The sequence below is a fragment of the Hakea prostrata genome, chromosome 9, assembly GCF_041222555.1.
Source record: "Hakea prostrata isolate BN-2017 chromosome 9, UWA_Hpros_2, whole genome shotgun sequence".
In the NCBI taxonomy this organism is placed as follows: domain Eukaryota; kingdom Viridiplantae; phylum Streptophyta; class Magnoliopsida; order Proteales; family Proteaceae; genus Hakea; species Hakea prostrata.
The window spans coordinates 26166942-26193457 of NC_142608.1; positions in this window are offsets into that span (position 1 = coordinate 26166942).

The window sequence follows — 26516 nt, forward strand, 5'->3', positions numbered from 1 at the left end:
TCTGGCTAAGTTGATAGCCTGGGTCGACTAGGCAAGTCTACCCAGCCAATCAACCCAAGGATACTAAATTTGGGCAGAATCTTCTAAATAGGGTTATATTGCTATATATACCATAAGTGTCACATCCTGCCCTAAATCCACCAAGGGGATACCCTATCTGGATTACCAGGGGAGTGAATCACGGTCCCGCCGATCAAGTTTAGGAACGATCATATCCACTTAGCACAATAATATAATCAAAAGCAAGAACAAATCATTATATTTAAGTAATTTAATAATAAAAGTCAAGAAAGGATCTCAGAAGGATCACAAAGAACATCAGAGTGTGGAAAATGATACCAATAACATAAATAGTCAAAGTGTGAAAAGAAGGGGGGAAACCCATTCTACAATAACAGCGGAAGGTAGGTTGAATTGAAGTAAAGGTTACAACCAGTTCCCAAAATGAATACGGAAACAAAGCTAAACTACGATCTCAATGAATCTAATACAAGGCCATAAGGGAATGGGACGATATCCCATAGTTGTCACACAAGTGCAAAGGCCAAACTGCTCCAAAAGAATCAATCTCGTACTGCTAGTCTCCACCAACGTGGTCACTGTAACCAGTGTTGTATGAGTCACCAACTTGGTCTTCAAAGTGTTGACCATCGTAGTCAACAGTGGTAGTATCTGCAGGAGAGTCTAACAAAAGATTTTGCAAAAAGGAGTGAGTTCAAAAGAACTCAGCAAGGTAGGCCATTCCATAATAACATAACTTACATGATACAAAACATAGCATGATGCAATATGATATGAGACAATGATGATATATGATTCTAACCCTAAGTATGCTAGTCTCTAAGGTAGACATGCTTTAAGTCATAGCGCCATACTTCTTTGGGTCGTCTGTCACTCCCCCTCAATCATAAGATATCTTGGGTCTGCCGTGGTAATTGGGTAAAGTCCTCATCAAACCATGGCTGGGGATTTAGTCACCACTCTCTCACATCACCATTGGTATAAGTATTGGCTCATGTCGCGGCGAAGCCTAACCCAATGCAAGTCATCTACTCAATCGTATCATGTCAGATCCAGATACTTTCCCTATGGCACCGACCAACTCGGACTACGGACTCATCAACTCTATTGGTCATCCACAAATGGTAAATGGGAAGCTCTCACGTCCTCTCACAGGTTGGTTACCGGTCTTGAGCGCCCATGAGCCCAGGTCTATCCATTTGCAACCCTACTAATAAATGGCCCCTTTCGGGTATCCGCAGTATGGTTTAAGTCCTCTCACGGAGTGGTTACCGGTCTTGAGCGCCCATCAACCATACTCTACCACGGGTCGTTCGGTCTCAATACCCTTCCGATTCAGGTCTGATACAACAACGATAGTCCTAGCCATACATCTACAATCCTATGTATGTCATCCAATGATCCGGGAAAGCGTCGAGGGGCATCTTCAGAGAACATCCCATACTATTCCCTCCGATGTCCAAGGACAGAAATGTCAATAGGACATTCCCCATCCAAATCATACCTATTCAATTACATTCCCAATTCCATCACATCACACATAAGTGATATTTCATCATATGAACGAGATGTAATATAGCATGATCAATCACATATGTAATTAACAAGAATACATAATCATGATAATCAAAGTGATGTATAACATGGTACTACTGTCTTGAAGTATATACAACAGCCATATGATGTTAGAAATACAACAATTAATGTGAATCTAGGAAGTTTCCAACATAGAGGCATAATTCACATAATTCATGTGATTATGGTAATAACCGTCCTTACCTTAATCGAGTCATAAATAAAATCAATGATCACCAAGAATAGTCCCAAAAGTCAGTGTTGGTACCCTAGACAACATACAAGTAACATGAGAGAAGAAAACAATCGAATCGGAGGTAAAACGAATCAATTCGGCTGAGTATAGGGTGTTACCATCTCTTGGTTGACTGGCTTGGTCGACTGTCAGTCGACCAAGCAGTCGACCAAGACTTGTTAACCAGTGGGCAGCAATGAATACTTGGTCAAAAACTGCCCTTCCGGTGCTCCGATCAACAAGAAATTTGGAGGGCATGTTTATAACAGTAAGATGATACTATACACTAATTTTCATGATGATCCAACGGTTCAATCAAAAATGCCCAAATCGAAATTTAGGTTCTATATGATAACTAACAAGAATTAAATTGGAATTGATAGAAATTGTAAAGGATGATGGGAATCAATCAAATGAGTACTAAGAATCAAGTTAGAATCTTAATTTCATTATAGTCTAAGCTTAACATGCATCTACATATCAGATTTGAATCAAAATAGGTTAAATTGAATAGAATCAAAGTGATGGAGTGCAATTAATCTCATTTGAATCATAACATAGCATGAGTGGGGGAGGATCAAGGAATTGAAAGGGGAAAACTCATGGTTAAGTGTTTGCAAGGTTGCAGCACTTCAACCATGGTCTCAATATCATCAATTGATAGAAAAATGAATAGATTAGAAGAAGAATAGAAGAAATCATACCTTGAGTTGATTATTAATGTATACACTAATGATTGGAGTCAAAGATCTTCAAAAACACCAAGAAAAGCACAAGAGAGTGTCCAACCTCGTTCTCTGGAGTGCCAAAGCTTAGTTTAGGTCCTCATTCATGAGTTCCAAAAAGGTAGGGGCAAAATGGGAAGTGATTTAGTGAATATTAGAATTCCATTACTCTTGGTCGACTGGCTGGTTGACTGTCAGTCGACCAAGCAGTTGACCAAGACATGACAACAACTTCAAGAGTGGATTCGGGAGGCCATACAGGGTCAAATCGAGCGGGGTTTTCTCCTACAAGTCAATCATGAAGTCTAGTTTCCATAAATACCTTCGATCAATCATTGGAGTTCATTAGGTACTTCAAATAATTCTATCTTCTTCGATGCGCAGGCAGGATTGGCCAGACATAGTTCAGCAACTTCGGACAGGGATTCGGAAGGCTATACGGGGTCAAATTGAGCGGGGTTTTCTTCTAAAAGTCCATCAAGAAGTCTAGTTTCGGAAAAAAATTTCGGATCGGGTCCACAAGTATCTTTTCCTCCCACTTTGGGTCTTCGGACCTACAAACATAACAGATTCCGGGCCGTGTCAAGGTTAGGATAAGGCCAGATATTACAGGTCTACCCTAAGGGAAAGGTCTGGCATGACTTCTTAAGGCTCTCAAGGTAATAACACTGAAATCAAGGTCCAACTTTAGGGTCTAACATCAAACAAGTCTTTCTTCACCCAAAACAAATAGGGTGCCCCGGGCTAGGTTTGGCCTGGATTTCACAATAAGACTTCGTGTTTTTAGTATCCCTAGCCTCCAAAACACCTAGAGAATGAAGGGAACTCATCTCCAAGCCTCCTTTGGTGTGGAAGAAGATCTACATTCAACTCTCAAGCTTTCTCTCTCTTGTTCTTCAATCAAAGGTTAGTAATCTTACTTCTATGTTATTGATTCATTCTTTCCATGATCCTTCTCTTCTCTAATCTGAGATTATGAGGAAGATATTGCATCTATGCAATCATATCTTCTGCAATCTCTTCTCATTCTATATGCTATGATTTCATATTCATTCTCAACATGATTTTCATGATTTCTTCTTAAACTATGATCATGTTCTTATTTTGATTTCTTCTAGCATATTAGATGGATCTGTATGATCATTCTTACTCTTGATTTACTGTGTTCATATACTAGAATGAGATCTCATTATCTCTAGTTCATCTCTTTCATTCATAGCATGTTTTCAATGAAAACCATGTTGTTTTCCAAATTAGAAAGTATGATTCTAAATTAGAAAGTCATGAATTTTGATCATGGATGGTGTCTAATCCATGCTAAATAGTCTTAATATGTTTGTGTGACGTTCCCCTTCGAATTTCGGATCAATCGGACTTCAAACGAAGAAGTTATGACTGATTTGGTGTTGTTGTTGAACACTATTCTTGGCAGACTGCCTGGGTCGATTGAACCAGTCAACCCAGCCAATCAACCCGCAGTGACAGAAACTCCGTTTTTTATCCGTTTCGACTCCAATCTTTTGGAATTGCTTCTTATGACCTATACATGTTTTGTCAAGCTTGTTTAGGTGATTTTGGATCTATTCTCTGGTCCCTTATTTAAAGACTATAAGTTCATATTATGAGGTGAGTATTCCAACTCACAATATGCCTATTCACATGTCTTTATGTATTATGATATGAATGCATGATTTAACTACTGTTGTTTGGTTTTCTTTACATCATGATACTTCTGCAACTACAGTAGCTTGTCCACATTGTTAATTTCATATTAGAATTGATTATTGATTATGAGAATGTGATATGGACTATGATGTGGATATGAGTGTGAATATGATATGTTTGGAATCATGATGTGATGTGGATGCCTAGGTCGTAGTTGTGGAATGGGGAATGCCCTATTGGCGTTTCTGTCTTTGGACATCAGTGGAAGTGGTATGGGACACTTTCCTATAGTGCCCCTACACTCTTTCCCTAACTAATGGTTGACATACCAAGGATTGGTCTAGTAGTGTTTGGCTAGGAATACCCCTGTTATATCAGACCCGATTCGAAAGGGTATTGAGACCGAACAACCCGTGGCAACATAGGGATTCATGGGCGCTCAAGACCGGTAACCAACCCGTGAGGGGACATGAATCACATTGTGGGGGCCATTTACGGGTAGGGTTGCATATGGATAGACTTGGGCTCATGGGCGCTCAAGACCGGTAGCCAACCCGTGAGAGGACATGAGAGCTTCCCGTTTACTATATGTGGATGACCTATAGGGTTGATGAGTCCGTAGTCTAGGACTATGCTGACTCTAATGTGAAGGATACCGGGAAGGATCGCCAGGGGTGAGGAATGGACATATTTGGATCTGAGTTGATATGACTAAGTAGAAAACTTGCATTGGGCTAGGCTTTACCTTGACATGCGCCAATACTTAGACCAAACGGTGATGTGAGAGAGAGGTGACTTAAACCCCAGCCAAGGTTGTCCGTAGGGTGTACCGACCCATTGCTAACCGAGGATGAGTGAATTGTGACCTACCCAAAGAAGTATGGTGCTATGACTTAAAGCATGTCTGCCAATAGAGACCAGCATACATACATAGAGTTAGAAGCATATTGCCTTTATTGTTTCATATCATTGCACATTTGTTTGTTTGTGAATGCATGTGAAGATGCTTATTGTGTTTGGATTACTTGCTAAGTTCTTTTGAGCTTACCCTTCGGGGGACTTGTTTTTAGATGACATTGCAGGATCAAAAGAGAACTCGTGCCCCAACACGGAGAACCTTTCCTTATATGGTTCAACTTCAGAAGTCCTTGGACAAGATAATGAACAGTGAGGCAGCCAACACTCGGATTTGGACTACATTGATGGGTCCCATTGACGGCATCCGCCATCGTCTTATTCGCTGATGGGATCGTGTGCTAGATGCTAATATGAAGCTTCAAGAGCATGACCCTAAAGTGAAGAAGATGAAGACTGAAGGAGAAGAAGAGCAAACTGAAGATGTTGATTAGATTCTCTTGTTTCTTCTAGACTTTTATTGTATTAGCTTAGAGCTTTACTTAGATTTCGATCTACCTTCCACATTTGTTTATGGGGTTTCTTTCCGCTATACTCTACAGTTGTCTTTTGATGGGTATCTTATTGTTCCGCACTCTGATATTCTTTAGTGATCCTTCTGAGATCGTTTCTTGACTTTTATTAATAAATACCGGAATAAAATGATTTGTTCTTGCTTTTGATTATGTTATTGTGATAAATGGAATGATCGTTCCTAAACTTGATCTTTGGGGCTGTGGATCACACCTCCAGGTATTCCAGATAGGGTACCGGCTGGTGGGATGTGATAGCAAGAGGCGGAGGTAATGCCAATCGATAAGCAACAGGTCCAACCTTACCCATAATCTCAAAAGGTTCAATGAAATGAGGGCTAAGCTTACCCTTAACATTGAATCTCATTACACCCTTCATTGGTGAAACCTTCAAGAAAACTTTCTCCCCAACTTGAAATTCTAAATCAGTCATTCTCTTGTTAGCATAAGATTTCTGTCTTGACTGGGCAGACTTAATCCTTTCTCTGATCATATCAACCATTGTGCTCGTAGCTTCAATCATTTCAGAACCTAAGACCTTTCTTTCACCCATCTCAGTCCAGTACAATGGTGTCTTACAAGTATTACCATACAGAGCCTTGAATGGAGCCATGCCTATTATTGCTTGATAACTGTTGTTATAGGCAAACTCAACCAAAGCTAAGTGCTCATCCCAATTACCACCCATATCCACAACACAGGATTTGAGCATGTCTTCCAAGGTCTGAATTGTTCGCTCAGATTGTCCATCCGACTGTGGGTGATGAGCTGTACTCAAATTCAATTGGGCTCCCAAGGCTTTTTGTAAACTGTTCCAAAACCTTGAGGTGAACCTAGGATCACGATCAGAAACAATACTCATTGGCACTCCGTGCAGACGAACCACATTGTCCACATAAAGCCTAGCTAGCTTATCCAAAGTATGAGTGATCTTCATAGGAATGAAGTGGGCTGATTTGGTCAACCTATCAACAATCACCCACACAGTGTCGTTGCCTTTACTTGTCCGAGGCAAGCTAGTCATGAAGTCCATAGAGATATCCTACCACTTCCAACTAGGAATAGGAAGGGGTTGAAGTAATCCAGATGGGGGTTGACGAACGGCTTTCATACGCTGGCAAGTCTCACACTTGGCAACAAAATCATCAACATCAGCCTTCAAACCAATCCACCAAAAATGTTCCTTCAGGTCCTTGTACATCTTGGTGCTTTCAGGGTGTACTGTAAAGACTGACTGGTGTGCTTCTTTCAGTGTCTCTTTCTTAATTTCTTTGTTTGCTGGCACACACAATCTACCTATAAACAATAAAGCACCATCCATGGATATACCAAAGTCGGGGTCTGACTCAGGATTCAAAGAAATCTTTTCAACTTTGTCCTTCAATTCTTGATCAGAACTCTGCAAGGCAACAATCCTATCTCTGAGGCTAGATCTTGCCGTCATGGCAGAAAGAACAAAATCTGAATTCTCAGGGACAACTTCCGAATCAAAACTCTCAATTGAAGACAACAAGGGTTGACTCAGAGCATTCAAATCCAAAGTCTTCATCTGATTCTTCCTACTAAGAGCATTAGCAACAACGTTTGCCTTACCAAGGTGATACTGAATATCACAATCATAATCAAAGACTAATTCCAACCATCTTCTTTGTCTCATGTTCGACTCCTTTTGGGTAAAGATGTATTTCAAACTCTTATGATCCGTGAAAATGGCAATCTTCTCACCGTAGAGGTAATGTCTCCAAATCTTCAAAGCGAAGACAACAGCGGCAAGTTCTAGATCGTGAGCGGGGTAATTCCGCTCATAATCTTTCAATTGCCGAGAAGCAAAGGCTACGACCTTACCATGTTGCATTAGTACACAACCCAAACCAATCTTCGACGCATCAGTATAGACTGTCATACCGCCAGAACTATCAGTTATTGTCAGGACTGGGGCACTTGTCAATCTATCTTTCAACTCTTGGAAATTCTTCTCACAAGCTTCAACCAAACAAACTTCTCTTCTTTCCTAGTCAGCTTAGTCATAGGAGCAGCCAACTGAGAAAAGTTCTCAATAAATATTCTGTAGTAACCCGCCAATCCAAGGAAACTTCTTATTTCCATAACCATCTTCGGTCTTTCCCAATCAGCCACTACTTGGACTTTTTCGGGATCGACACGAATACCTTCAGCTGAAACCACATGGCAGAGGAATGCTACTCTCTTGAGCCAGAAATCACACTTGCTAAACTTAGCATAAAGCTTCTTTTCTCGCAGTCTTTGCAAAGTGAAATTTAGGTGGCTCGCTTGCTCTTCTTCATTCTTCGAGTAGATCATGATGTCGTCGATGAAAACTATCACAAACTTATCAAGCACATCATCAAATACTCGATTCATGAGGTCCATGAACACTGCAGGTGCATTAGTCAAACCAAAAGGCATGACCCGAAATTCATAATGACCATACCCTTTTCTGAAAGCTGTCTAGAAGATATCACTTGGCTTCACTTTCAACTGGTGATATCAAGATCTCAAGTCAATCTTCAAGAACACTGCTGCACCCTTCAACTGATCGTAGATGTAAAATCCAGCTTTTACCTAACCTTGACCCGACCCGGACATTGTTGTGTTTGTAGGTCCGAAGACCCAAAGTGGTGGTAGAAGGGACTTATGGACCCTACTAGTTTATGACGTGGTGTTGGAACTTCAGTCTATGGACATTGATGATGCTGCTCCTTCCTTGAGCACATTATCAGTGTTAAGTTAGAATCTGCGCACTGATGAAGAGTGAGACAGTTGACATATCAAACAGACTCTTGTGCACAATTCGAAAGTACTCCCTGAAACTAGACCTCTTGAGTGAACTGTAGGAGAAAACCTCATGCAATTCGACCTTGTATAGCCCTCCAAGTCCACACCTAAAGTTGCTGAACTATTCTGAAAAATTCTGCAGAAACATGAATTGGTCGATACTATTGGTCGATACTATCGACCCAATGTATCGACCAACAGTGTTGCTGAACCCAGGTTTAAAGATTCTCTGGAATATTCTTCACTCTATTTATTTATTCCTCGAGACTGGAGCCCTATTCCAACGATTGCAACATCGGAGAACATGGAAAAGCCTCTTAAGAACTCCTCCTTGGTAATGGTGAAGCATCTTCCCCATTAATCATTGCCAACCACTCACTTCCACTCTCTTGCTCTACTCTCAAGGTATGACTCTCTCTCCTAGTCACTTTCTCACTCATATTTTCTCTTATTTTACTGTTGGGACCATGGCCAAGGTGCTGCAACCTTGCAAACACCTTGCCATGAGTCTTCTATACCTTACACATCGATGTTTTCCCCGATATTGCTATGAATTATTTACCTCATAATCATTAACTATGCATTTCCATAATTTATTGCTCACCAACTTGCTTTATTTACCAAAACTAAGATGAAGCCTATGATAAACCTAATCTATACCTTCCATATGATTTCAATATTCCTCCTAAGTGATTCCCTACCTAATCCACTATGTTTTCCCCCAATTTGCATTAAGATATAGCCAATGCCATGATTATCAACTCTTGACCTTGATATGCCAATTTGGGGAGTTCTAAATGGACCATTGGATTATGTTAATTCCTTGATAATTAGTGTCTCTATATTGTGCTTAGACTGTTCCCCAAGTTTCGTATCGATCCGAGACCCGGAAGACCAAATTTGGGCCAAAACCCAAAAAGCCAGCTTGCTGTCCGAGATTCTTTTGGTCGATGCTTGTTGGTCGATACTATCAACCCAATGTATCGACCAACAGAGTTGCTGTCAACAACTTTTTCCTAGTTTTGATTCGTTCGATCTCTGATTGTTCTAATTTCTTCTCTAATCCTTCATATATGCTTTTTTAGGGTTTTAAGACTATTTGGGCCACTTGCTTGTGATCTTGGACCATCCTCTTCTCCAATTTAAGGTAAGGATAGTTATCGATATAATTACATAGGACATGAAATGTTGACTTGGTATTCCTAACCTAGTGAACATAGTCTCTATCTCATATTCTTATCATGTTAGACTTGTTACATATGTCTTTCAACAGTAGCTTTGTGTTTACATTAGTTTTATTTCAATGTCTTATTATGTTTATCAATTTCAATATATGATGAATTATGTCAATGTCATGAATCGAATGTTTACTATGAGGTTGTATCTTGTGAATTGATATGATGAACTTGGGCATGTGATTGCTTAAGTATAACTTGGGATTGAGGAGTACCCTACTGGTGCTTCTGCCCTTGGACATTGGAGGGAATAGTATGGGATGTTCTTCGAAGATGTCCATTGACGCTTTCCCGGGTTATTGGATGACATACATAGGACTTGTCTAGTGGCATTTGGCTAGGATGTCCCTATCATATCAGACCCAAATCGGAAGGGCATTGAGACAGAACAACTCGTGGTAGTAGTGTGGATTTGTGGGCGCTCAAGACCGGGAACCACCCCGTGAGAGGACATAAATTGCATTGCGGTTACCCGAAAGGGGCCATTTATTGGTAGGGTTGCAAATGGCTAGACTTGGGCTCACGGGCACTCAATACTGGTGAAATGATCCGTGAAGGGGATGTGAGAGTTTCCCGTCTACTATTTGTGGATGACCAATAGGGTTGATGAGTCCAGTGAGTAATATCTGTGACTCTAGTGTGAAGGATCCCGAGAGGGGAGGAATGGACGTATCTAGAACTGACATGATATGACTAAGTAGATGACTTGCATTGGGCTAGGCTTTACCTTGACATGCGCCAATACTTGGACCAAATGGTGATGTGAGAGAGTGGTGACCAAAACCCCAACCAATTTGTCCGAGAGGGATGTAGGACCCAATTCCCCCGGTGATGAGTGACTGAGACTACCTAAAGAAGTATGGTGCTACGACTTAAAGCGTGTCTACCCTAGATGACCAGCATACTTAGAGTTAGAATCATATCACATCATATGTCTTATATCATCTGCATCATTTTATGATTATCTTGTGGCTTATGTGTTGTGGAATAACTACCTTGCTGAGTTCTTTTGAACGCATTCCTTTTCTGTTGCAATATTTTGCTAGACTACTCTACAGGTGATTACCCTGATGGTATGTTCCCTGACGCGGACTCGGATACCTCATACTTCTATCCGGAGGCTAGCTACAATGAAGACTTCGGTGACGGTACCGAAGCAGATCCTTCGGCGTATCAGGGTTAGCCCTTGGATAGTTTGGGAGCAGCCATGTTGGATCTCTATGGTCTTCACTTTTGAAGAAAATTTATTTATTGTGGAGGAGACTTATGCGTAGCTGCCCACCCCCTTCTTTTGTGACAGTTAAACTTGGAGGAATTGTAATAACTTTAAATTTATTTTCATAACTTGGGATTTGTAATTTACTAGTTTTGACCTCACTTTCCGCTTGATTAAAGGAGTGGATTCCACCCATTGCCTTCTTAACTTATCTAATAAGATATTTACTTCAGCACTCTGATTATCTTTGGTATCTCTTTTCCGAATTCTATTATTATCAATTGTTAGTTTAATATTGATTGTTCATAATTGTGTTATCGTTGATGTGGATGATGTGGTCCCTGGACTATGGAACTTCAGGGCTGTGGATCACATCCAGGGTATGCCAGATAAGGTACCGGCTGGGTGGATGTGATAGAAGAGATCCAATTCTGGGCAGCGGGTATCTATTCTTGATGGTTAGCTTGTTCAACTCACGGTAGTCGATGCACAGACGCATACTACCATCTTTCTTCTTGACAAACAAAACCGGAGCTCCCCAAGGTGATACACTAGGTTGTACAAAACCTCTATCAATGAGCTCATTCAACTGGTTTTGCAGTTCCTTCAATTCAGTAGGAGCCATCCTATACGGAGCCTTAGATACCAGAGCGGCACCAGGGATGAGATCAATAGAAAACTCAGCATCCCTATCTGGAGGCACTCCCGATAGGTCATCAGGGAAGACATCAACAAAGTCGCAGACAATCTTGACTTCGTCAACTCTTTTCTCCACTTTACTCTTGCCTTCAGATGAAGCATCATCCACTAGGGTGTAGACTTGCATCAGTGCAGACAGTATCTTCTTACCAATCCTTCTTCTCTCACCTAGAAATTCAAAGACCGGACTTCCACAGATATGGAACTGAATTTTCCTTGAGGAACAAAGAAAAACAGCTTTGTGGGCTATCAACCAATCGATTCCCAAAATGACATCAAAGTCATGCATATCGAGAAGTACCAAATTGGCTTCCAAGTTCTTCTCACCAATCAAAACAGGACATTTAACTAACCCTTTATCTAGTTTCACAACAGGACCAGTAGGTTTACTAATCAATAAACAACTACATAATTTCTCAAGCATTAGGTCAGTCTTCTTGATGAATGCAAATGATATGAATGAATGAGATGCACCCGTATCAAATAAGACAAATGCAGGAATAGAAGCGACTAACAATGTACCTGTAATCACATCATGGCTTGCATCCTGTTCAGTACTGGAAATGCTAAACACTCTACCAGAGGGAGGAGCAGGAGCATTCTTTACTACAGGAGCAAGCTGCTGGGCAGGCCTCATCGGACAGGCACGAGCAAAATGACCAGCTTGCTTACAGAAAAAGCAAATAGGATTGCTGGGTCCCACTGGAGTGGTTGCAACAGGGGGCTTCTGAACCAAAGGCCTAGGATTCGCATTCACAGGCCTAACATTTGCATTCAATGGTGGTCAATTCCCGCCATACTGTCTAAACTGGCCGAGCTGCTGAAAACCAGGGCTTTGACCTACACTCCTAGGCTGAAAAGCAAGAGTGGGGTAGGGTGTAGGTCTCACAAAGCACCGATCATTACGATCCACCAAACCAGGGTTCTTGGGCTGCCAGGGCCTTTGCACACGAGCACTCTCCTTCTCGGTTTCTTCCAACTTCTTCGAGTTCTGCACCACTTGGGCATAGCTCACTATAGGTTGGACAGTGAGGTAAGCTTTAATGGTAGGGCGTAGTCCTTTAAAGAACTTCTTTGCTTTGGCGAGGTCATGCTTCAAGAATCTCGAGCAAAGAAATGAAGCTACTCAAACTTCTGTTGGTACTCCAACACAGACAAGGATCCCTGCGTAAGAACCATAAATTCAGCTTCTTTCACATCTTTCACCGCTTTAGGGAAGTAGTTCATGCAGAAAGCTTCCTTGAACAAGTCCCAAGTTACAACACTTGCATGCAAACCTTCCAACACAGGTCGAGTGGAGGTCCACCAAGTGTCAGCTTCATGTTGCAATTTCTGTTCAGCAAACAAAATCTTTTGGGCTTCAAAACATTGCAGATGTCAAAAAGCCTTCTCTAACTCACGAAGACACTTGTTAGGAAACAAGGGGTCCTTGGACACTCCAGTGAAGGTGGGCACTCGCAGTTTTCGGAAACTCTCCATCAACCGAGTATGAGGAGTTCCAGCCAAACCTCCCGCATTCAGAACTGCGGCATGAGGATTCCCAATAGCACCAGCACGAGTCTCGTTATGCAGAGTCAAGAAACTTGTCAGCATTTGATTAAACTGGGCTGCTTGCTGCTGCTTCATATTGCCCATGATATTGGCAATATCACGAAAGCTTCCAACATTCGAGGCACCAGGTATGTCATGAGTACCCTGATCACTATTGTTGGTCTGCTGCTTATGATCACCATTGGGTATCTGACCACCTCCATGAGGTATCTCACCATGACCATTGCTACGGGATCCACCACGTCCACTTCTCAGAGTAACCATTCTGCAAAAATTGAAAACATAAAAAACACTGAATTTCAAGTTTCATCATAATCCACAAGTCCAAATGATCTAAAAATTTAAATCATGCTTAAATACATCTATTTAGTCGTCAAACAATAATCCATAGGACAAAAATCACATTTTCCAAAAATTCAACAAAAAATGAGGTCACTGTGTCCATTGGTCGATTGATTGGTCCACTGGCCCAGTCGACCAATGCTCACAGAATACGAAAATTCGTATTTTAGGCCTCATTTCCTCATTCTAACCACTTCAAAACGGGAGAGAGCTCTGGGGAAAGACTTCTAAAGTTCTTCCAAGTGTTTTTGGGGTGATTTAGTGCTTCAACAACAACACCACATCACACATTCATCTCATACAAGGTAAATCCATTCTTTCTTCTTTCATATACAATCTCTTATGCTTGCATTCTCATAGAAATCATGTCTTACTTGTATCCAATGCTAGAAACCATGTTTAGGAATACTTAGAAACACATTCCCTGGGTTTTAAACACAATGCCATGCATAGACAACAAGTTCTAACACATTCAAGCACTTTCACAACGTTTTCGTACCGAAATCGTTAACTTTAGAAAAATTTCGATTCCTTACAAACCGCTTGGAGTTTTCGCACGAAATAAAATGCTACATGTTCGCAATGATGTTGTAGATATGTACATATAGTTTGATTTGACCAATTCTAACTTTTCAAAATTTCAATTTTGACTAGTTTGCAAAAATCCCCAAATTTCTTCTTGCTGAATTTTCAACTTTTCACCATGTTTTCGATCGATTTTCTTCAAATAAACTTCATGATCATGCAATTCCAAGTATTGTGCACATGCTAGTATCTTAAAATCGAATTTCCGCAAATTTGAAATTTTGATGAAAATTACGAAAATGCCCTTTGGTTGAAATCTTGAAATGGCACTAACTAGCAATGTCTTTTGTCTCTTCCACAGACATACACTATGCAGAGATTATGTGATCAAAAAGGGGGGGGGGGGATGACAAAATCAGATCAGTATAAGTGTGAGGTCTTCGAGTTATTGAAAAATGCTAAAGAGAAATCCCATTAAAGGAAAATAAATTGAAAGAGGTCCAAATTGAGATTGAAAACATTACTATGAACTTTGATGAGAAATCCATGTTTAAGACAGCACCTAACATATTTAGGATTCTTGTCTAACTTAGCAAGTCACACTCTTGCATTACATTTGGCCCATATATAAATAAATATAAATACTGTTAGTTATATATTATATATAAATATTTAGCTCTATCACTCGAGATCACCCATTCGAAACTCTTTATCTTACATATCATCGTGGGAGGAGGGCGAGGACGAGGACGAGGTTGTATGGTAGGGGCACTTAGGGGTAGAGGTCAGGTGCCTTCACAGCCTAGAGAGGAGGTTCGACGACCAGACAAATTCGAAACTCCACAGGCCGAGTTCTTATATGAGGCCTACTTCAGTTATTTAGTATCGAGTTCGGACGTCTTCTTCACCTACGATAGCTCAGGGTGTTTAGGATTCGGCAGAGATTTGACACTATGGAGTGGACACATCTCTTCACTGAGGATTTGCCAGTATATCCCGAGCTAGTGAGGTTGTTCTTTAGCAACCTTACATCTACAGAGGAGTCTAGAGGTCTAGGACATCCTCTTCGATTAGTCCTCAGGAGCAGGTCTTTCAGACACGGATCCGCTTCTCCATGAGGGCATTGGCTGAGATCTTACGGGTACCCTACTATCCACACTAGTGTGTGTGGATACCTGCGGGGGCAGGGATAGATAGCTACTTACTGCCATACGAGCTGCACGAGATATGCTCTACTTTATGGGATGATCGTCGATGCTACACTCCGTGGAACAGCAGCCGGATGATAGATTCGGCATGGATTATCGGTCGTATTGTCGGCCGGAATATCATGCCGAAGGCCGGACATCACCATCGGGTCACAGTGATGGAGGACTTGGTTATCTATCGCATCTACATGGGCTTCCAAATAGACTTATCTTACATCATTCAGCAGGTCATGCTGGATCTCGTACTGCGGCCTAGTATGCGGAACCTTTGCTATGGGAGGCTTCTGACTTTGATCTTTCAGCACTTCGGAGTGAGTTTCGAGGATACACTGGTGGACACTAGTGCACTGGGCTATACAATCGGGACTAGGACCATCCGACAAATGAGGCTTACACAGACAGTGAGATCTCCCGGTCCAGAGGGTGAGGATGACGAGACAAAGGAGGAGAGAGATGAGTCTAAGGATGGAGGAAAGGATGTCGGTCCTGATAGTGATGATCAGGTCGGAGATGACACAGAGATGCACGAGGCTGAGCCGGAGCATAACAAGATTCCTCCTTCATCACACTTCGAGATAGGAGGCCCTTCTCATTCAGTCCCCAGAGACTTCGATCTTGGTGCACAGATGAGATCGATGACTTCCATGCTGGAGAGGATGGGAGTCAGACAGGAGCAAATGTATGAGAGGATGGAGTCACGGCAGGATAGGATAGAGTCACAGATTACTCAGATGGCCAAGGACTTCAGAGCTTTCAGAGATCAGAGGAGATAACCTAGATAGACTGTACTTTAGGATTTCCATTTATGCATTATTTGATGTAATCGTTGTAAACTTTTGAAATTAATGAAGTTCACTTTGTTTCACTTTATTATTGTGTATTATGCACTTTTCTTTTATTGTATCAATTGACATCTCTTTAAGTATAATTATGGTATGTTACTCCAAAAGTCCAGTTATGCTTCATTAATTAAGTTTCTAATCCAAGTGTTCTATTATTTACTTCTAAGAGTAGATGAGTCATTTCAGATCTATGACTCAGGAATGTTCCGTTATTGTTTTCTGTGGTTAGGATTTCCTTGAACTTTGGGCTCTGATACCACTCTGTCACATCCACCCAGCCGGTACCCTACCTAGCATACCCGAGTGTGTGATGCACAGCCCCGAAGATCAAGTATCGAGGTAATCAACCTCCCACATAGACAATAACATAATCATGAACATAAATAATCAATGTACAAAGTATAAACGAAAGATCCAAATAAGGGAAGAATAAATCATATATCATCAGAGTACGAAAGACAATCAAAATGTCTAAATCATAAGTAAAGTGAGGAAGAATCTCACTCTACAAACAGCGGAAAGTAGATCGCAAGTCAAAAGAAAGATTACAACCGGTTCTAAAGGCAAGAAAGAAAGATATAATCAAACTAAGCTAGAGTCTATTCTACTTTATAAAGAACGTCTTCATAAACATAGACTTCATCAATCATGCTGAGACGCTCCCACTCCACAGTAGGGCTAATCCTAGTAACCAGTAAGACCACTTGAGGAATCCTCAACGTAATTTTCATAGTTGCTAACACCTTGCGCGAAGTACGCTTCTTCAGTTTGCACTTCCTCATATTGACCTTCATAGTCATCAATACCTATAGAGTAATCTAACAAAAGATATTATACAAAAAGGAGTGAGTTTCAAAGAAACCCAGTAAGGCAGTTAATCCATAACAACATAAATAGCAGGATTTCAAAGCAAAGTAAGATGGTATATGATATGAAACACATGATGCAATATTATTCTAACTCTATGTATGCTGGTCTCTATTGGCAGACATGCTTTAAGTCATAGCACCGTACTTCTTTAGGAAGGTCTCATCACACAACGCCTTTTGGTAGTGGGGCCGGCATCCCTCGGGACATTCCATGGTTGGGGGTTAAGTCACCGCTCTCTCACATCACCATTGGTCTAAGTACTGGCGCATGTCAGGGTCAAAGCCTAGCCAAATGCAAGTCTCCTACTTAGTTACATCAAGTTAGATCCAGATACGTCCATTCCTCGCCCTGGCAATCCTTTCTGGCATCCTTCACACTAGAGTCCTCATAGTCCCTGACTACGGACTCATCAACCCTATTGGTTATCCACAAATGGTAAACTGGAAGCTCTAACGTCCCCTCACGGGTTGGTTACCGGTCTTGAGCGCCCGTGAGCCCAAGTGTATCCATATGCAACTCTACCAACAAATGGCCCCCACAATGTGATTCTTGTCGTCTCATGGGTTGGTTAACAGTCTTGAGCGCCCATGAATCGTCATTGCTATCATGGGTCGTTTGGTCTCAATATCCCTCCGATTAAGGTCTGACATAACAGGACATCCTAACTAAACACTACTAGAGAACCCTAAATATGCCATTCAACAGTTTAGGAAGGTGTCCAAAGGGCATCTCCGGAAACATCACATAATATTCCCGTAGTTGTCCAAGGATAGAAGTGTCAAAAGGACACCACTCCTTTCCAAACCATACTTAATCATTCACAAACATAAATCCATCATATCACATATATGGTAACTTTTTATATGGAAAGAAATCAATAACAACATTCAACTTGCATATAATTAGTAATTAAATCATACATGAATCAGTTAGCATAAACAAGTGATGCTACTGTAATCAAGGTAGTTGCATAAATAGTATATCAATGTAAGAATCTAATTAAGGAAATAAATCAAAGATATTCAAATATAGAAACTAGAACATGCAATCTATGTAATTAAGGAAATAACCATCCTTACCTTATATAACTCGCAAAGGATCTTGGGGAAATCAAGTAAGACCTTGTCTAAACTTTGAAAGAAAGTCCTAAACAAGTATATATAACATATTAGGAAAGATACCTAAAAGGAAGGAAATCAAATAATCCAAAATAGACTAAATATGAGGTTGTTGTCCTCATTGGTCGATTGATTGGTCTACTGCCTCAGTCGACCAATGAGTCGACCAACAGAGACAATGGCCTACAAAATCAGAGATTTTTGAATACAAAACCGAATTTGGTGGTTCAAAAGGGTACTAAACAAAAGGGAAACTACAAGGATAGTATGCTAGTATATAGAGGACTTCAAAACTCTAATTATATCAAGTCTTCAAGTTAAAAATTAGGAAACAAAAACTTACCATAATTAGATCAATCATGGTTCTTGAAGAATTCATAGCAAAATTCATGGACAAGAAACTATAGGATGATGGATTACTAATCCAATAAAAAAAATCATGAAAAGCATGCATAGATCCTCTAGAAAAATAGAACTAAGACTGAAGAACATCAATCTAAGTAAGGAAAGAGAATAGATACATGTTTTCCTTCAAAAGTGGGTGATGAACTTGATGAAGATCATCCACCAAGCTTTAGATCCTTAGGAAAAGAGTGGGAACGAGTAAAAGTGATAGTTGCAATAGAGATGCAACATCATCTCTACTGTCCTCAACCAGAAAAGGAAAGAAAAACAATGGAGAATCAAAGATGAAACATAGAAGAGGATGATCACATACCTTTTTGTGTAAATGCAAGAGATTTGACGAAGATCCGTCAAGAGAATCACCAAGGATGTAGAGGAGATGACTTGCAGAGGGCTCTGGTTCGTTCCAAAGAGTTTGGAGGCAGAAAATACGAAGTAGACTCGAGATTGGACTTAAATAGAGCAAGCAAAGACCTAATCAGCAAATCAGATCTCATTGGTTGATTGATTGGTCGACTGGCCCAGTCGACCAATCAGGACAGCAAGTCCAAAACAGGGAAATGAAGGCACAGACCAAATCCAAACATAAAGGGGTTTTGCACACACACCAAGTGACTTAACTAGTAGGTAGAAATGCCTTCGAACCAAGTCAGAGAGTACTCCAAGTCCATCAACTAGTTCCTTCTTCATTAGGGTGCAGTTTCCATAAATGGAACACTGACATCAACACTCATGGATTCTAAGCCAAACACCAAGTCTTCCACTGGGATGGCCCATAGTTGACTTCTTGCTTTACTTCGGGTTGTCGGACCTACAAACTGTTACAGGGTTTCTGGGTCAAGGTTAGGGCTGGGTTTCACATATATAACATAACATGATCAATCATATATGTAATTAACAAGAATGAATAGTCATGATAATCAAAGAACATATAAACATGGTACTACTATTTTAAAGTACATACAATAGTCATGTGATACTAGAAATACCATAAAGAAGGTGATTCTTCCAAGTTCTAACATATAGGCATAATTCACATAATCCATGTAATTATGGTAATAACCATCCTTACCTTGAGTCGAGATGAAGATAATCCAATGATCAAAAGAGAATGATCCAAAGATAGTACTTAGACCCTAGACAGACATAGATGAAAGATTAGAAAGGAAATCAGGAAAATCAGAGGTCGGACGGGTCAAATCGGGCAAATACACAATGCAGCCATCAATTGGTTGACTGGCTAGGTTGACTGACCCAGTCGACCAAGCCAGTCGACCAAGTGAACAGTGTCAGGCTGAAATAGTGGATTTTGGACCGAAACCGATCTTCCGGAGCTCGGATCACTCCGAAATTTGTTGGGATTGTTAGTGACAGTATAAGAATACTATCTAGCAAGTAATTAGCATCATCTAATGGTCTAATTATGAATCCCTAAATTGAAACCTTAGGTTCTATCTGCAAGAATCATAGGCATCAATGGAATTATATGCAAATGCAAGGAACCTTGGGGAATTAGCTAGGGGAATTCATATGCAATAGATTAGAATCATATACTAACCTAAATTCAGACTTAGCACACAATAGAAATCAGTTTATGTGAAGAAATCAATTTGAAATTAAGAAAATCATGGTAATGTATAGACAAGAATCAAAATGGAGGGCATAGTATAAGTAGAAATGGAAGGGGTTATGCAATGGCAAGGATAGAACACATGAAGAGATGGTTGCAAGGTTGCAGCATCATCTTCATGGTTACAACAGCAAGTAAGAGAAGGGTTTAGAGTAGAATAGAGAGTGAGAGAGAGAGTACATACCTTGAGGATGATCCTTGAGAGTGAGCGACTATGATTCTTGAAGAAGATCTTCACCAACACGAAGGAATGGCCTAAGAGGAGCCTCTCCACGTTCCAAGAGAGTCCCAACAATAGAATAGGGCTTAAGCTACGAAGACCACTTAAATAGAGCTCAAAAAGACCCAAAAATCAGATTTTCTCGGGCTTAAATGCAATTGGTTGACTGATTGGTCGATTGGGTTGGTGGAATGGCTCAGTCGACCAAGCAATGACAGCAACTTGGGGGAGGGAATTGGAGGCCGAGATTGAGTCAAAATCACTTGGGCTTTCTCCTACAAGTCAATCAAGAAGTCCAGGTTAGAGAATTGCCTTTGAATTATGTCCGGGAGTGCATCAGGTACATCAACTAAGCTCCCCCTCTTCAAGGTGCATTTTCTTATCAAACACTGACAATGCATCCTAGTATGGAGCACCATCATCAAAATCCAAGGGTTTAAGGTCAAACACCATGTCTTCTACAGAGAGGGCCCATCGAGAAAGGTCTGGCATGACTTCCTATGACTTTCGAAGATAGAAATATTGAAATCAAGGTCCAACATCAAGGTCTAACATTAAACAAGTCTTTCTTCACCCAAAACAGATAGGGTGCCCTAGCTAGGTTTTGGCTGGATTTCACATATACAATAACATAATCGTGAACAAGATAAAATCAATGTAACATTATATAAACAAGGTGATCAGGGTAAGAAGTAAAGAATGACAATATAATCAGAGTGTGGAAAGAATGATAACATTATAATAATCAAAATGTAGAGTGTGCGGAAGGTCACTCCACATAACACAGCGAAAATGTAAATCGAAAGTAAAAGAAAAGATTACAATTGGTTCTCAAAAGAAAGGAAAGAAAAGAAATAATCAAACTACACTAAGGTCTCTTCTAGCTTATAAAGAACATCTTCATAAACATAAACTTTAGAAATCAAGCACGGCCACTTCCACTCCAAGACAGGGCTAATCCTGGTGCGCAACATGATCACACATGGAATATTCACCGTAATCTTCGTAACTGCTAGCAACTTGGGAGTAGTATGCATCATAGGCTTGTGCTTCATAATACTGGTTGTCATACTCGTCAGTACCTATAGGATAGTCTAACAATGATATTTGCACAAAAAAGAGTGAGTTCAAAAGAACTCAGCATGGCAAGTTATATCCATAGCAACTTAGTAAAACATGTTAACACAACATAACATGATGCAAAATGATATGAAATAGACAATGCATGTATGATTCTAACTCTATGTATGTTGGTCTCTATTGGCAGACATGCTTTAAGTCATAGCACCATACTTCTTTGGGTAGGTTTCAAATCACTCTCCCTCAACCATTCCAGTATCTTGGGTTCTTCGGTGGTAATTTGGTCCTGCATCCTTCGGGACATTCCATGGCTGGGGTTTAGGTTACCGCTCTCTCACATCACCATTGGTCTAGTATTGGTGCATGTATGGGTTAAGCCTAGGCAAATGCAAGTCATCTACTTGGTTATATCAACTAAGGGTTGGTTACTTCCATTCTTCACCCCAGGCGATCCTTTCCGGTACCTTCCCCCCTAGAGTCATTGTATCCTATGGCTACAACCAACTCAGACTATGAAATCATCAATCCTATTGGTCATCCACAAATAATAAACGGGAAGCTCTCATGTCCTCTCACGGGTTGGATACCGGTCTTGAGCGCCCATGAGCCCAAGTTTACTATTTGCAACCCTACAAATGAATGGCCCCCACAATGTGATCCATGTCCACTCACGGGTTGGTTACCAGTCTTGAGCACTCATAAACCCACATTGCTACCACGGGTTACTCAGTCTCAATACCCTTCCGAATTGGGTCCGATATAACAGGGTCATCCTAGCCAAACACCACCAGACAAGCTTTAGGTATGACCAACCAATAATGTCACATCCACCCAGCCGGTACCCCATTTGGAATACCCGGGATGTGATCCACAGTCCAAGGATCAATGATCTGAGGTCCATGCCTCCCACATACACGGTAACACAATCATGAACAGTAATAATCAATGGTAAAAACAGCTAATACTAAGTATCATGAATAAGATAAGATTAACTAAATCAGAGTGCGGAGTATAGATAATAATAAAGTGTGATCAAAATCATAAAGGGTGAGAAGGTGTGGTAGCCACCCTCTCAAAGCAGCAGAAAAGAAGTAAATCAAGTTAGTTACATATCCGAATGTCACCAGAATAATTCAAAGACAAGTTAATTACAATATCCAAGGTTCCACAAATACACCAGGGGAATGGGGCACTATGCTAGGGTTTCTTCTATACTAATGGTAGTCTCCTTAACAGTACGGATGAAGTAAACCCAACGTTGCCGCTCCCGCACAACTGTGGGGCTAACCTTGGTGCGGATAGTAATCCTCCTCGGCTCCAATATACGGATCCTCACCGACGCCACTACCCGGAGGGTAGTATGTGGAATCATAGTCCACCTCATAGGAGGTGCCATCGTAATCTTCGGTACCTGGAATGTAATCTAAAACATTTGCACAAAAAGGAATGAGTTCGAAGAACTCAGCAAGGAAGTTATTCCATAATTAAAAATCATACACATTCAGAACGTATAATAATGCAATGTGATATGGAACATATGATGCAGATATGAGTCTAACTCTATGAATGCTAGTCTCTAGGGTAGACATGCTTTAAGTCATAGCACCGTACTTCTCTGGGTCGTCAGTCACTCTCCCATTTCCATATCTTGGGAATGCCCGGGGAAGATCGGTAAAGTCATCAAAAAGCTGTGGTAAGGGGATCAGTCACCACTCTCTCACATCACCATTTGGTCAAGTACTGGCGCATGTCACAGTAAAGCCTAGCCCAATGCAAGTCATCTACTCAGTCGGTCAAGTCAGATTCAGATACGTCCATTCCTCGCCCCCGACGATCCTTTCCGGTATCCTTCACACTAGAGTCAGCAAAATCCTGGATTTCGGACTCATCAACCCTATTGGTCATCCACATATAGTAAACGGGAAGCTCTCACGTCCTCTCACGGATTGGTTACCGGTCTTGAGCGCCCATGAGCCCAAGTCTATCCATATGCAACTCTACCAATAAATGGCCCCTTTCAGGTATCCGTAGCATGGTTTATGTCCCCTACCGGATTGGCTACCGGCCTAGAGCGCCCATCCAACCATACACTACCACGGGTTGTTCGGTCTCAATGCCCTTCCGATTCGGGTCTGACACGACAAGGATGAACCTAGCCACACAACTAGACAATCCTATGTATGTCATCCAATAACTCGGGAGAGTATCGATAGGCACCATCGGAGAACATCCCATACTGTTTCCTCCGATGCCCAAGGACAGAAGTGTCAGTAGGACACCCCCAATTCCCAAGTCATACGTAAGCAATCACACATCAAATCTCATCATTTCTCATGCATATTCACAATAGTAATCAAATCATGATATTGAAACGAATCATTATAATCATAAGCAAGTCAAAATGATAAAGTAACACAACAAAAGTATAAAGATTTAAATGCTACTGTTCTAACACATATGTAACAGTCTCATAATGATTGAAAGGAAATTTAAGGATTTCATTCTTTAAATAAAGCACAGTTCAATATTTAATGACTTATATGTTTATGGATATAACCATCCTTACCTTGGATGAGTTGATGATGAATTGAGAATACCAAGAATAGTCCAATAGAATTGTTAAGGCCCTAAACAAACATCAATAATAAGTTAGAAAAGAAGTCGGGAAGATCGGATGTCATTTGAGTCAAAACTAACCAAGGTTGCTGTCAACAACAACTTTGGTCGATGGTCTTGGTCGATGGTATCGACCAAAAGGATCGACCAAAATTGTCCTCGGGGCAGAATATTGGATTTTGGGGATTTTGGTCCGAAATGAGTCTTCCGGTGTTCGGATCAATCTGAAACTTGGAGGCATACTTAACAACAGTAGTAGGACACTATAAATCAAGGAATTAACCCAATCCAATGGTCTAATTAAAAAGCCCCAATTTGAGCTATCAAGTTCAAGTGATAAACATCATGGCATGAGTTGGAATTGATTGCATTGATGAGGAATAGCATGCAATAGTTAGAGGAACTAATAGAAATTCGATTGGAATCATATGGCAATGTTAAACATGAACATAATACACTCTATAGCTCAGTTTGATATCAAATGGTATGATGTTAATAGGTAAATCATGGAATACATATGCTAGGCATGAGATATAAACATAGCATCAATGAATGGCTAAGGGAATCATGGATTGAGCATGAGTAGGCACTTGGAGTGGTGGTTGCAAGGTTGCAGCACCATTCCAAATGTCTCATCAGCAAGATGACAATAGAAAAGAGTAGAAAATGGTAGGGTAGAGAGTGGAATGAGGAGTCATACCTTAGTGTGGAAGATGAAGACAAGAATCAATGATAAACTAAGTGTCTTTGATGAGATACCCTTCACACTAACCAAGGAGCTGCTTTGGGAAGCTCTCCCCACGTTCCCAGGTGAGAAAAATGATTGCAAAAGGCTCAAGGCTCGAGGTCATATTAAATAGAAAAGGAATATTCGATGGAATCATTAACTTAGCAGACTGGGATATTTTGGTCGATGGTATCGACCAAAAGGGTCGACCAAAATATTTTCAGCAGAAAACTCAGGTTTAGAACAGCAACTTCAAGTAGGGATTTGAAAGGCTATACAATGTCAAATTGAGTGAGGTTTTCTTCCACAATTCAATCAAGAAGTCTAGTTTAGGGGAATACCTTCAGATTGTGCACAGGAGGTCATTTGGTACATCAACCATATTAATCTTCTCCGATGCGCAGATTTTCCTTAAACACTGACAATGCATTTAAGCAAGGGGTATCATTGTCAATGTCCATGGGCTCGGTCTCCGAATCATGATCATCAATCAAAATGGTCCATAAATCTCTTCTTCCACCGCTTCAGGTCTTCGGACCTGAATACAACAGTGGATCCGGGTCAGGGTCAAGGTTAGAATAGGGCTGGATATTACAAATAATCCGAGAAAACGTCAAAGGGCACCATCGGGAATGTCCCATACCATTCCCACTGATGTCCAAGGACAGAATTGTCAAAAGGAAATTCCCCAATCCCAAATCATACCTAATCACTCACATCCTCAATTCAGTCATATCATATACAACCAAGATCTCATCATATAGAAGAATACATAAAGACATGATCAATTGAATAAGTAACATACATGAACAATTATCCGTATATGATCAAGTACTAAAAGAAATACATGAGTAAGGTCCTATTGTACTTACAGCAATAGCATCATAATTAGAAAATACAATGATAGTAGTATTTCCATGAGTTTCCCAAATTAGAAACTAAGATTCATGCAATCTAATTTAATATGGAAACAACTGTCCTTACCTTAATTAGCTTCGATGAATATCTGAAGATCAAAGAGAATGGTTCCAAAGTTAGAAAATAAACCCTAAACAAGCATAGATACATCATTAGGAAAAAGACCTAGAATATCATAAGTCAAACGGATCAAACGGATCAAATCGGACGAAGAACAAAGCTATTGTCAGCCTTGGATTCAGAATTCAGAATTTTGATTCGAAACTCATCTTCCAGGATTCAAAACACTCCAAAAATTCAAAGGAACTTAAGGAATAGTAATCTAAGACTAACTAGCATAGATTAGACACCAACAATGGTCAAGAACAATACATAGTAATTTGGAAACATGACTTTCTAATTTAGTAAAAATCATAGTTTTCAATGAAAACAAGCTATGAACTCAAGAGAGGAACTAGAGATGATAAGATCTCACTCTAGTAGAACATAAACAGTAAATCATACATGAATCTAACATATTAGATCTAACATGCTAGAGAAATCAAATCAAAGGAATGATCATGGCTTTATGAAGAAATCATAAGAATCATGGTTAAAATCAAGTATGAAGATCATTGGAATGAATGGAGATTCATTCTCAAACTTGGAGACACAACAAGGCCTAAACAGGGAAATTAAAGTCCAAACCTCTTCCAAATCCAATAGGCTTCTCCCAACTCAACATATGACTTACCTAGTATAGAGGAATGCCTTTAAATCATGTCCAACTAGGCTTTAGGTCCATCAACTAAGCTCATCTTCATCAAGGTGCAATTTATTCTCTAACATTGACAAAGCTTCCAAGTATGGAACACTATCATCAACTTCCATGGG